We start from the raw sequence: 12,883 nt of genomic DNA, 5'->3' as shown, positions 1-12,883 counted from the left end.
TGTTCCTGATCTGAGTCTTGACAGTTCAGTAATGAGGAAGACAGGCAAATCAATGTGGGAAGGACGCTCTTATCAGAGGCAGCATCAAAAGTCATGATATAGATTCCAGGAGTCCCCACTGTGCTTGTGAAATGAGCACCAGTGTCTTTCCACTAAGGAGCAATATGTGATAAGCTGCCAATATCTATGGGGGCCAGGCATTGAAGGTTTTACAAGGCAAATAGATTTGTGTTTTATCCTGTAAAAAAGCAGGAAGTGCGAAGCTTTTCAATACCTGAATAACAAGGTCAGCTATGCGTTTTTATGGAGTTTACTTCACAACTGCAAGGATATAAGCCAAGTTGTATCATTTCCTGTTAGTCGCTAAGTCCGGTCCGACTCTTTGCAACACCATGAACTACAGCCCCCAGGCTCCTCTGTTCATAGGATTTCCCAGGCAAAATATTGGAGTGGGTTGCCATTTCCTTCTCCAGGGGGATCTTTCTGACTCACGGATCAAACCTGCATCTCCTGCATTGGCAGACAGATTCTTTACCACTGAGCCACCAGGGTACAGCCTTTAAAAGTCTGAATCATCATATTGTACACCTGTGACATGCAATATTGTACATCAAATACATTTCAGTTAGAAAAAAGAAAAGAAAGAAATCGAGAACAAACGGGTTTGGCAATTTCTTATGTGTTTATTTTTGTGATTGAGATTGTTCCCCTCCATTCAAAGTCCTTGCTTAAATACCCTCGATCCTTAACCCTTCATTATTTAATCAATAAGTATTCTGTTCATTGACTATTATGTTTAAAATAGTTTCAGTAGGTACTAAATTGAAAAGAGGAAAGCAATTCTAAAGACTTTTAATCCCCAAATATTCCCCAAATGTTACTCTTTTTTGTTAAAACCTCATCTCCTGGAAAACATTTTTAGAGCCATTAACCAGTGGTTCCATTTTATCTTAAAAAAATGCTTATTGAATGCTTACTATTACTAGATGCAATTCTAGAAGCTAAGAACAAAGAAGAAATGAGCTCTGACTCCTCTGATTAACCAACAAAGTTGTTCTAGTATAGTTTTACCTCCTCTTCCCTTCCCTGCCCTCTTCTGGTAGATACAGAAAAGTTTTCTGAAATAGATCAAAGTCAAGTAGTTGGAGGAGAAATTGCCTGTAATTAGTATCTGTAGCATTAGTTCCTTATTTAAAACATAATGGCTAGAATAGCAGAAATAGGAATAAATAATAGTGGGTGTGAGAATTATTTTGTTGTAATTTCCTAAGAGAAATATTGTAAATATCCTTTGTTCAAAGGAGACTTTTTTGTACATTCCTTGTGCTTGGGAAAAGAAGGAAGCTATAGTAATTTAGAAAATATACAGTGAAAGAAGGTAAGTTTTCTTGAATTTTAGTCTTCTGTGACATTTCCATAAGACATCACTTACTTAAAATAGAAAAATTACCTGTTTTTCCTTCCCCATAAATATACTTCAAATATGCTAGGTTTTTTCTTTATAATATTTTTTTCCATTTGTGATTATTTAAATAACTGATCACAGAAATCTTGAGTAATTTCAGACTTAAATTATGAAATTTCATTATAATTATAATTATGGAAAATTCTCCATTCATGTTTGATATAACTGTAATTCATAACAACTCAAAGGGAAAAGGAAATTTTATTTTTAGAAAGTATATATTGTGGAAAGATAAAAATGTTTTCATTTTTTCAGGTTTTTCTATATTTTGTTAAGGAAAAAATAACTAAATTTGGAAATGGGGCAAAAATAACAGATTGAACTTTCAAGGCATGATCTAAATAAAAGGTTTATTACTTACTCTCCAAGATAGTATAACTATTATTGCTATTTTGAAGCAACTTAGCAGCAGCAGCAACATTACCTTTAGAAAAATGATCAGTCATAATTATGTTTTTGTCCAGAAGAAAGGCCAATGATTCTTAGTAATGAAGAAAACCCCAAAGGTTATAATCATTATTGCCAAATAGAATATGAAATATTTGCATCTAATTTAGCAATCTTATTTCATCATTCATTCCCCCCACCCCAAGTCTTTCATATCCTTTTTTGAACCAGCTTTGTCATATTGCTGGTTCCTGCTTTAATGAGTTCGTTAAATCTTTTGCTTGTATTCACTCTGCCTCTGAGAATGTTTTTGTTGTTTGTTACATTTTGAAGTTATGTTTTGACTATCTGAAAATTAAACAATTATCTAGTTATTCTATTTACCACTAAATCCATTATGATGGAACACATACCTGAGGATCCCATCTGTAAAGATGGTGCCCATAACCAACAGAATTTCTAGAAATATTTGTGGATAAGCCCAGGTTGATTTAGTCATCTGGGAAATAGAAAACGAACAGGTCCTAGAAGCTGTAGAGCTCAATTCTTTGAAAGAATATAGAAGCCCTGAAGAACCTGCCAGCCTTGGCTCTTAAAATTTACAGTAAGACAGAGTAGACTGTCTTGGTTATCTGCTTTTGTAAACTTTGCATGTTTGGTAAGTGGTAAATGAGTGATTATATGCAAATTGATTCACCAAAATGCAAAGTAGCAGCATGTATTTATTTATATTAACAAACATAGTCAATAAACAAACATGCCCTTAGGGGAAAAATGGAAAAACACAGTTTTAAAAAGGAAAATAAAGAATCTCTTGATGGCTGATTGGATCCTAAACATTCATTATCAGTACCTCAAGTTTTTGATTTTATGGGAACTGTTTATAACATTTCCCCAAGAATTCCATGAAAATTGTGCCCAGAGAAGAAATCATCAAGTTAAAACAACTTTTAAGGTGAAGCTTTTTGTTGTTTTGTTGTCTTTCATGTCTTCCTTTCAAATCAAATAAATTTAAAACATGACTGAATATATTAATGCTTATAAAATGTTGATTTATATTTCCTTAGTCCATCTTAAAGAGATCAGTTATCAAAATCCATCAGGGACAATGGTGTGTGTCTATAGGCAGTACTATTTAGGCTGTTGTTTATACCTTTAAGAAATATTAAAAATATATTTCTATGTAAAAGACCATTCTATAACTGAATTTAAGTATTAACAGAGTTGCACATTGTTGTTTGTCTTGAAAAGAACAATTCTTGTTAAGTTAAAAACATTTTAGAGTTTGTTTTTGAGGTTAAAGTGGTTGGGGGCAGAAAGGTTAAAAAGAGGAAGTTTTGGCAGCCTCAGCACTTGAGTGCATGTGAGTATAGTCTGGCAAAAAGACATTCAGGAGTGGGCCTTGTTAAAATGAAGCATTTATTTTAAAACTTAATTGAAATGAAAATATGTCTGCTTAGAGTCTGTTAAATTCAGCTCCTTGATTTCAATCAAAGAAAATGCTCCTGAAAGTTGTGTTTGTACCAAACTTTAGTTTCATGCTGCTGCTGCTGCTGCTGCTAAGTCGCATCAGTCGTGTCCATGACATAAGGTTTAAAATGGCAAAGAAAACTGTGCATTATCCAGAATCCAATGTCTTCAAAAGTAAGTGATGTTTCATTTCCTTTTGGATGTTAAGATGCCTCTGAGGTGGTGGTGTTGGAGAGACTAGATGGCTGAGGACACAAAGGCATCAAGTGGGAAACATTTCCCCATGCTTTTGCTGTGGACAGCTTCAACCAAACATGTCAAGGAAAGCTTAACTGTGGTCTTAAAATATGAGATTGTCTGGGAAATCAGAGCCAGCTGGCATCAATTCAGAAAAAGAGGTTTTTCCACTGCATTTGAGAATACTGAAATTGCCATCACCGGTCAGTCAAATAAGGGCATCAGGCAACCTACTCTAATCCTGCTTGCCAATGATGGTGCCTATGGAGAGACTTCCTGTAGCTTCATGTTTGCATGCATGCAGAAAGTATGATTGCTGGATTACATAGCAAGGACAGCTGCTGTTGGCAAGGAAAACTGATTATTAAAATTGCATCAGCTGATTGCAGGATTACAAGTTAAAGAGCAATACACTGTAGGAAAAAACAAAACCAATTTCATTGTATAATACCTCTGTGGGCCATTTATGTTCACTTGCTCTCTGTTTTCAAGTTTTGGTAGCTTGTGTGCATGCTAAAGTGCTTCAGTCCTGTCTGATTTTCTGTGACCCTATGGACTGGAGCCTGCCAGGCTCCTCTGCCAGTGAGATTCTCCAGGCAAGATTACTGGAGTGGATTGCCATGCTCTCCTCCAGGGGATCTTCCTGACCCAGGAATCAAACCCCTGTGTCTTACGTCTCCTGTATTGGCAGGCAGGTTCTTACCACTAGCGCCACCCAGGAAGCCCTTTACTCTATTAGACACCTTCAGTAAGGTATCATTCCTGAGGTGCTTTCTTAGAAGCTACCCTGTTAATTAAGAAGTTACCCTGTTAATTAAGAAGTTACTTAAAAGTTGTACTGTTAACAAATACTAAAGACTTTCCACTGAATATATTATCTTCATTTTTAAAAGTCATAGGGGAATAAAAGATGAGTTTCTCCTAAAACTTCAATAAAATTTTATTAAGATAATGGGAAGACTTTTTGTCAAGGGTATTAAAATAAACAATGAAATGAAATGAAGCAACTAAAGTACAGAAAAGACACCAAAATGAGAAAAGATTTATAACTAACAACATTAACATTTAATCACTGTACAGGCATATCTTGTTTTATTGCCCTTTGCTTCATTGTGCTTGGCAGATACTGTTTTCTACAAATTGAAGGTTTATGGCAGCCCTGCCACAAACAACTCTATTGGCACCATTTTTCCAACCACATTTTCTTGCATTGTGTCTCTGAGGCTCATTTTGGTAATTCTTGCAATATTTTAAACTTTTTCATTATATTTGTTAAGGTGATCTGTGATCAGTGACCTTTGATGTTATATTGCAAAAAGATTATGACTCGCTGAAGACTCAGATGATGGTTAGCTTTTTTTTTTTAAGCAATAAAGTATTAATTAAGGCACGTACCTTGTTTTTTAGACATAATGTTATCGTACACTTCAGTTCAGTTCAGTTCAGTTCAGTCGCTCAGTTGTGTCTGACTCTTTGCGACCCCATGAATTGCAGCACGCCAGGCCTCCCTGTTCATCACCAACTCCCAGAGTTCACTGAGACTCACGTCCATCGAGTCAGTGATGCCATCCAACCATCTCATCCTCTGTTGTCCCCTTCTCCTCCTGACCCCAATCCCTCCCAGCATCAGAGTCTTTTCCAATGAGTCAACTCTTTGCATGAGGTGGCCAAAGTACTGGACTTTCAGCTTCAGCATCATTCCTTCCAAAGAACACCCAGGACTGATCTCCTTCAGAATGGACTGGTTGGATCTCCTTGCAGTCCAAGGGACTCTCAAGAGTCTTCTCCAACACCACAGTTCAAAAGCATCAATTCCCAGCACTCAGCTTTCTTCACAGTCCAACTCTCACATCCATACATGACCATTGGAAAAACCATAGCCTTGACTAGACGGACCTTTGTTGGCAAAGTAATGTCTCTGCTTTGAATATGCTATCTAGGTTGGGTCATAACTTTCCTTCCAAGGAGTAAGCATCTTTTAATTTCATGGCTGCAGTCACCATCTGCAGTGATTTTGGAGTCCCCAAAAAATAAAGTCTGATACTGTTTCCACTGTTTCCCCATCTATTTCCCATGAAGTGATGAGACCAGATGCCATGATCTTCGTTTTCTGAATGTTGAGCTTTAAGCCAACTTTTTCACTGTCCTCTTTCACTTTCATCAAGAGGCTCTTTAGTTCCTCTTCACTTTCTGCCATAAGGGTGGTGTCATCTGCATATCTGATGTTATTGATATTTCTCCCAGCAATCTTGATTCCAGCTTGTGCTTCTTCCAGTCCAGCGTTTCTCATGATGTACTCTGCATAGAAGTTAAATAAGCAGGATGACAATATACAGCCTTGACATACTCCTTTTCCTATTTTGAACCAGTCTGTTGTTCCATGCCCAGTTCTAACTCTTGCTTCCTGACCTGCATACAGGTTTCTCAAGAGGCAGGTCAGGTGGTCTGGTATTCCCATATCTTTCAGAATTTTCCACAGTTTATTGTGATCCACACAGTCAAAGGCTTTGGCATAGTCAATAAAGCAGAAATAGATGTTTTTCTGGAACTCTCTTGCTTTTTCCATGATCCAGCGGATGTTGGCAACTTGATTTCTGGTTCCTCTGCCTTTTCTAAAACCAGCTTGAACATCTGGAAGTTCACGGTTCACTATTGCTGAAGCCTGGCTTGGAGAATTTTGAGCATTACTTTACTAATGTGTGAGATGAGTGCAATTATGTGGTAGTTTGAGCATTCTTTGGCATTGCCTTTCTTTGGGATTGGAATGAAAACTGACCTTTTCCAGTCCTATGGCCACTGCTGAGTTTTCCAAATTTGCTGGCATACTGAGTACAGCACTTGCACAGCATCATCTTTGAGGATTTGAAAAGGCTCAACTGGAATTCCATCACCTCTACTAGCTTTGTTCGTAGTGATGCTTTCTAAGGCCCACTTGACTTCACATTCCAGGATGTCTGGCTCTAGGTGAGTGATCACACCATCGTGATTATCTGGGTCATGAAGATCTTTTTTGTACAGTTCTTCTGTGTATGCTTTCCACCTCTTCTTAATATCTTTTGCTTCTGTTAGATCCATACCATTTCTGTCCTTTATCGAGCCCATCTTTGCATGAAATGTTCCCTTGGTATCTCTAATTTTCTTGAAGAGATCTGTAGTCTTTCCCATTCTGTTGTTTTCCCCTATTTCTTTGCATTGATAGCTGAGGAAGGTTTTCTTATCTCTTCTTGCTATTCGTACACTTAGGCCACAGTATAATGCACAGATTAAATTTTATATGCACTGGGAAACATCACGTGACTCACTTTATACAATATTCACTTTATTGTGGTGGTGTGGAACCAAAACTACAGTATCTCTGAGGCATGTCCATGACAGTTGTGTACAAATCCAGAAATGTGCACCAATCTTAAACCTCTTTTATTTCTTTTATTGGTCTTGCACAGTTCTGAGTCCAGAATCAATACTAAACAAACATGAATTCATTCACTCAAAAAATCAATCACAACCACAATGAAAATTTAGTAAAAACCTGCATTTTACTGGGGATACCATTAGGAATTTATAAGATGTTATGAAGCAAAACTAAGAATGCTATCCTTCCTGTGGTGTTCATAATTAGCATAACTAAGTACGTACTATCTTTTGAAAAGCATGATTAAAATCATAAATAATATTTTGAACTAATTAAACAAAATCAACACGTTGGGGTAAATTTTTATGTGGGCAGTTTTTAAAGTTAGATTCAAATACCGTCTTCAGGTCGGGAAGATCCCCTGGAGAAGGAATGACTACCCACTCTAATATTCTTGCCTGAAGAATTCTACGGACAGAGGAGCCTGGAGGGCTACAGTCCATAGGGTCACAAAGATCAGATACACTGAGAAACTAACACTTTCACTTTCAGTCAAGTGACAGTTTTTTGACTTAATCCAAATATCTGAACACTACTGAGATATAGGCAAAATATATTGGCTTGTTTAATGTATAAAGTTGCCTTGTTTCTGAATGGAATGCTTTAGTGCTGACTAGCGTAATAAGCAGAACAGCAGTGCCACAAGAAAAACATTTCATAGAGAAAATCAAGCTTTTGGGGAACTCCGCAATCACATCCACACTCTGCCATCTGTGTCTACACTGTCTCCGTTGCCAAGTGTGACTACGAAGGTGAACAACTCCCTTCTTTTCTAAAGCCATCCTTTCCACTTGGGCATAAGATTCTACCTTCTTTCCCCTACTCACCTATTAGAGAACTATTTATTCCTCCCTCTGATGCAGATGAATAAAGTCCCCCTCCCTCCACACACACTTTGCTAAGAAACATATTCTTATTTCTCACATCTTAAAACAAAAAACTTTCTAGCGATTTCAGTATCTCTTGTCAGTAATCACCATTTTTTTCTTTTTTGTCCGATCCTTTTTTACACCAAATCTCCCCAAATTGTTTCTATGCTCAGGTCTCCAAATCGCTTCCTATTCTCTTAAATTTCTTCCATCAGGCTGACACACTCACCTCTCCCAGTGAAGTACTCACGTCCATGTCACCACTGACTGGGGTCTACTTCATGGGCACATAACCTGTGCAGCTGCCCAGGGCCTGGAGCATCATTGAGTGCTCTGATGTCACCAGTCTGAAATTCTCAATCTTTAGACAAGGAGGCCCCAACGTTCAGTCTGCTCCGGGCCTCACACAAGATACCGCCTACCCTGCTGGTGCCCTTCACGTTGCTAAAACTAGTGGACAATCCTCTGTATTTATCCTACTTTATCTATTAACAGTATCACCCAGGTCAATCGCTCCTTCCTTAGTGATACATTTTTATTTTCCTTGGTTTCCAAGACACCTCAATTTTCTTTTTATCTCAAAGGCTCCTTCAGTTTTTGTCACTTGTGTCTTCTTCCCCTGACTACAAATATTGGGAATATTTTCTTCTTTAATGGTTCTCTCTCTACATTATCTCAGCGAGTCCCATGATTTTAAATACTGTCTACACACTAATACCTCTCCAACTCCCAAATCTAGACTCATAGACCTAACAGTCTGCTCGACTTTTCCATTTGGATCTTAAATGTAGCTTGTCCTAAATTTAACTCTTTTCCTTACACCCTCCAAACCTGATCCATCAAATCTGTTCTTCTAGTGGCTCAGATAAAAAAATCTCAGCATAATTCTTGACTCTTTCTCTCACACTCTACATCTAGGCAAACTAGTTTTGTTCTACTTCCCAAAATGATCTCTGGAATTTTAAGTGCTGATCTGTTCCTCACATCTCTTGCAGAAATGACTAAACTAGCTTCCAACCGGTCTCCTGGTTTCTCTCCTATTATGATTTATTCCATAAATAACTTCCATGATTTATTTCAATCACAGGAGAGTCCCATTAAAACAATCCTTTTCTAAAAACACAAAACTACGTCTGCATTTTGCATCAAGTCATAGTCCTCGAGGTGGCTTACCATGTCCTAAATGATCTGATTTCCTCCCACCTCAATGTTTTTCTGAGTGAATTTCTAAATTCTGTCCCCCTACCTTACTCTTCCCCAGCCACATGGCTTCCTCGCTCTTTCTCAAAATTCCCAGGAAGACTCTCTCACCCTAGGGCCTTTGTACCAGCTGTTCACTTTATCTGTCCTTCCTTTAAGTCTTGGCTCAAGGGAGGGCTGAACGGTTTAGCCTATTGAATATGACATCCATCCACTCATCTCCCTTTAATCTGCATTACTTTTTTTTCTCTAGAGCAAGGGTCCCCAATCTCTGAGATTTAATGCCTGATGATCTGAGGTGGAGCTCACGTGATAATAATAGAAATAATATGCACGATAAATTTTAATGCACTTGAATCATCCAGAAACCATTCCCCCTCCTCCCCGCCTCTAGTCCGTGGAAAAATTTTCTTCCACGAAACTGGCCCCTGCTGCCAACATGGTTGGAGACCACTGAGCTAGAGCATTTATTGCTGCTTAACATGTTACTTATAGATTGTTTACTGTGTCTGTATGTTTTATGTCTCTCTCCCTCCCATAGATACAGGAATTTTGGTTTGTGTTCTTTCATTGAGATAGTCCAAATGTCTGGAATAATCCCTGGTAGGTAGGAAAGGCTCAATTACTATTTGTTGAATAAATGAATGAAACCTGGGTTTATACTGCATGTCATCACCAACAAACAACAAAACAATGACAATGATATCTTCATTAGAGAAAAAAAAAATCAAGGCAATTATAAAAGATAAAATTATAGAAAACAAACCATCATAAGGATATTGAATTGAGCTTTGTAAACTCACTTGTGTATGTATGCTTTTTAGGATACATCAGTTCATTCATTAGGTAATATACACTGTGTAGAAAGAAAATATCTAAGGAAATAAAAGTTCTGAAAAAAAAAAATCACCAACTCTATGACATCCATTCATTCATCTCTCTTTAATCTGCATTACTTTTTTCTCTAAAGTAGGGGTCCCCAGCCTCTGGTATCTAATGCCTGATGATCCGAGGTGAAGCTCACATGATAATAATAGAAACAACATGCACAAAAAATGTAATGCATTTGAATTATCCAGAAACCATTCCTTCTCCCTGCCTCCGGTTCAAGCTTAAAGTTTACACCAACTCTAAAAACTGACTGATGGGGACTTCCCTGGAGGTCCAGTGGTTAAGATGCCACACCTCTACTGCAGGGGGCAGAGGTTCAATCCCTCACTGGTGAAGGAACTAAGGTCCTACATGCTATGTGGCACGCCTCCCCCCCCAAAATAAGAAGAGCTGACTGATACATAAACAAGATGAGGGGGGGCAAATATTGCTTTTATCACGTAAGAGACAGTGCATGTTCTGGGAAAATGTCTGTTATTTATTCTTGGTTTTTGAGTTCATACTCAATGGATGAATACTCCTGGAAAACTACTTATGCTTTAGTGCTTATGCAATTTTAACTTGGAAATGCACCTTCTATTTATGGAAATATAAAGAATTTCAATTATACTTTCTAAGAACCCTTGCTCTCCTGGTCTCTATTCCTTACCTGAAGAAAAAAGTTAATGATATTTATTAATTATTGAACAGGGTGTTGGCTGAATGGGTTGTTACCTCACACAAAATGTTTTATGTAAATACAACTGACCCTTGAACAGCTGGGTTTTAGGGGTGCTGACCCTCCATGCAGTTGAAAATACACAGGTAATTTATAGCTGGTCCAATATATCTGTGATCCCTTTATATCTGAGGTTCTCCCTATGTATATTCAACCAACCATGGATCATATAGTACTTTGGATATTTACTATTAAAAACAAAAAAACCCACATATAAGAGGACCTGTGCAGCTCGAATGCATGTTGTTCAAGGGTCAACTGTACCGCAATATTTATGAAAAATGAATTTCAGATGTGATATCCTGAATATATTGGAGAACAGTATTATAAACCTAACAATAAGATCACATATACAAATCACTTATTTTTACTTGAAGAAATTCTTTATTCATTAAAACGATCAACTCTTTATATCATGAAAAAGCCCCTCCCTTCCCACGTACTGTTTTCTTTCCTTTGCTAGCCCTGTTATTTTTACTCTAAAATCTGACCTGGAGAGGGAAATAAGGACATCTTGGGCATTACTGGATGGTAACTTTAGCAACTTCAAATAGTTTTGGAGATTTGTTTCTACTAGTGTGTTTTTTAAAAAAAAGAAAAATTGTAGTTGGGGCTACAAAGATGGAGAACAGAAGTACAAAGTAATTAGCAATATGATAAAAAAAAAAAAAAAAAAAAAAAAAGGGCTTTTTTCTCCCCGGGCAAATGTTTTTCATCTAAAGCAAATTTGGCTGCGGGAGAGTCAGGCAGGTGCTGCTGCCACAGTGCTTTCGGGTTTCCTGGCAGGGATGCACCGGGACCCAAGACAAAACCCAGAGGAACCACAGCTAACCTCAGCCCTTTGCCCAATTTCTTCCCTGCCAGTTACCAGAGTTCACTATTGTTCATGCTCCAGGGGTCACACGCACTCTGCCTGTCTAGGGGTGGAATTTATTCTGAACAAGTGTTTTGTTTGGCTTGCAGTATTTAAAAAAAAAAAGTCTGTCACTGACATTCAAAATTAGATTTCATAGAAAATTTGCTTTGTCCAGTTTTTCTTGAAAACTTCAAATCTGGGAAAGCAAGTCAGCTTGGCAATATTTGTAGAGCTGAGAAACGGCTACCTTAGGTGGCTGAATAAAGAATCTGCCTGCCAATGGAAGAGGTGTGGGTTTGATCCCTGGGTCAGGAAGATCTCTTGGAGAAGGAAATGGTAATCCACTCTAATTTTATTGCCTGGAAAATCCCACAGAGGAGCCTGGCGGTTACACTCCATGGGGTTGCAAGAGTCGGACGTGACTTAAGGACTAAACAACAATATATTTAGTCGCTAAGTCATGTCCAACTCCATAGGATTGTAAAGAGTTAGACATGACCAAACGCCTTAGCACACACATCACATATAGCCCTGTGGTTCCTGAAGTTTCTTCCAGCTGGTTTCCGCCTCACAGGCCATTTAACTGCTCCTTTTGTGCACTGTGTTTCTGACGCGGCCAGCCCCAGCGTCTGAGAAATGGAAGACCAAAAGGGAAGGGAGGGATGTCCACGCTGAGGGGCTCTTCTTCTCTCCCCTCAAACAAGGGTAAAGAGCTGATGGGCACATAGTTCTGCTTGAGTGGGATTCTGACAGTCCTGGGTGAGAACAGAGTGTGTTTAACTTTATCTGCAAAGTTCTCCCCAGAGAAGCATCAAATTCTATATAAGGAAAAGAAATCATATTAAGTGTTTTTACTACACTTATCTAGAGAATGTTGCCTCCAGCTGTGAAACAAGTTTATTACCATTACGATCAGACCCTCAAAGCCTTTATTCTGCTGTTTTCAAAACAGGGGAGAAAAGAGAGAGCTAGAAAAAAAAAATAATAAAGGACTTGTTAATTTGGATTCACAAAAAATGAGAAGTGAAGATTTGTGCTAGGAGGGTAGACAGTAATTAACTTGAAATTTTCAAAACAAATCTTCTGAAGAAAGGAGTTTTTTATATACTTCACATGCTGTCCTTTTTGCTTTTTTCCTCCTGGTCATAAACATTTGGGTGAGTCTTTTTTGCCTACCTGGTTTTCTTCTGCCTCTTGCCTCTTTCAAAATCCACCTTCAGGAAATCTCTGATTAATTTCATCTTAAGCATCTTCATACATTAATATAAATTTCTTGAGATGATTTATCAGGATCTTTATATCATATTCATGGGTATACTAAATTGTATTCAAAGTTAGACTTCAAAAGCAGGATTTTTTACATATCATAACATTATCA

Source organism: Bos indicus, chromosome 14 (genome assembly GCF_029378745.1).
Source record: "Bos indicus isolate NIAB-ARS_2022 breed Sahiwal x Tharparkar chromosome 14, NIAB-ARS_B.indTharparkar_mat_pri_1.0, whole genome shotgun sequence".
Taxonomy (NCBI): Eukaryota; Metazoa; Chordata; class Mammalia; order Artiodactyla; family Bovidae; genus Bos; species Bos indicus.
The sequence above is the reverse complement of the archived record's forward strand: the minus strand, read 5'-3'. Positions refer to the sequence as shown.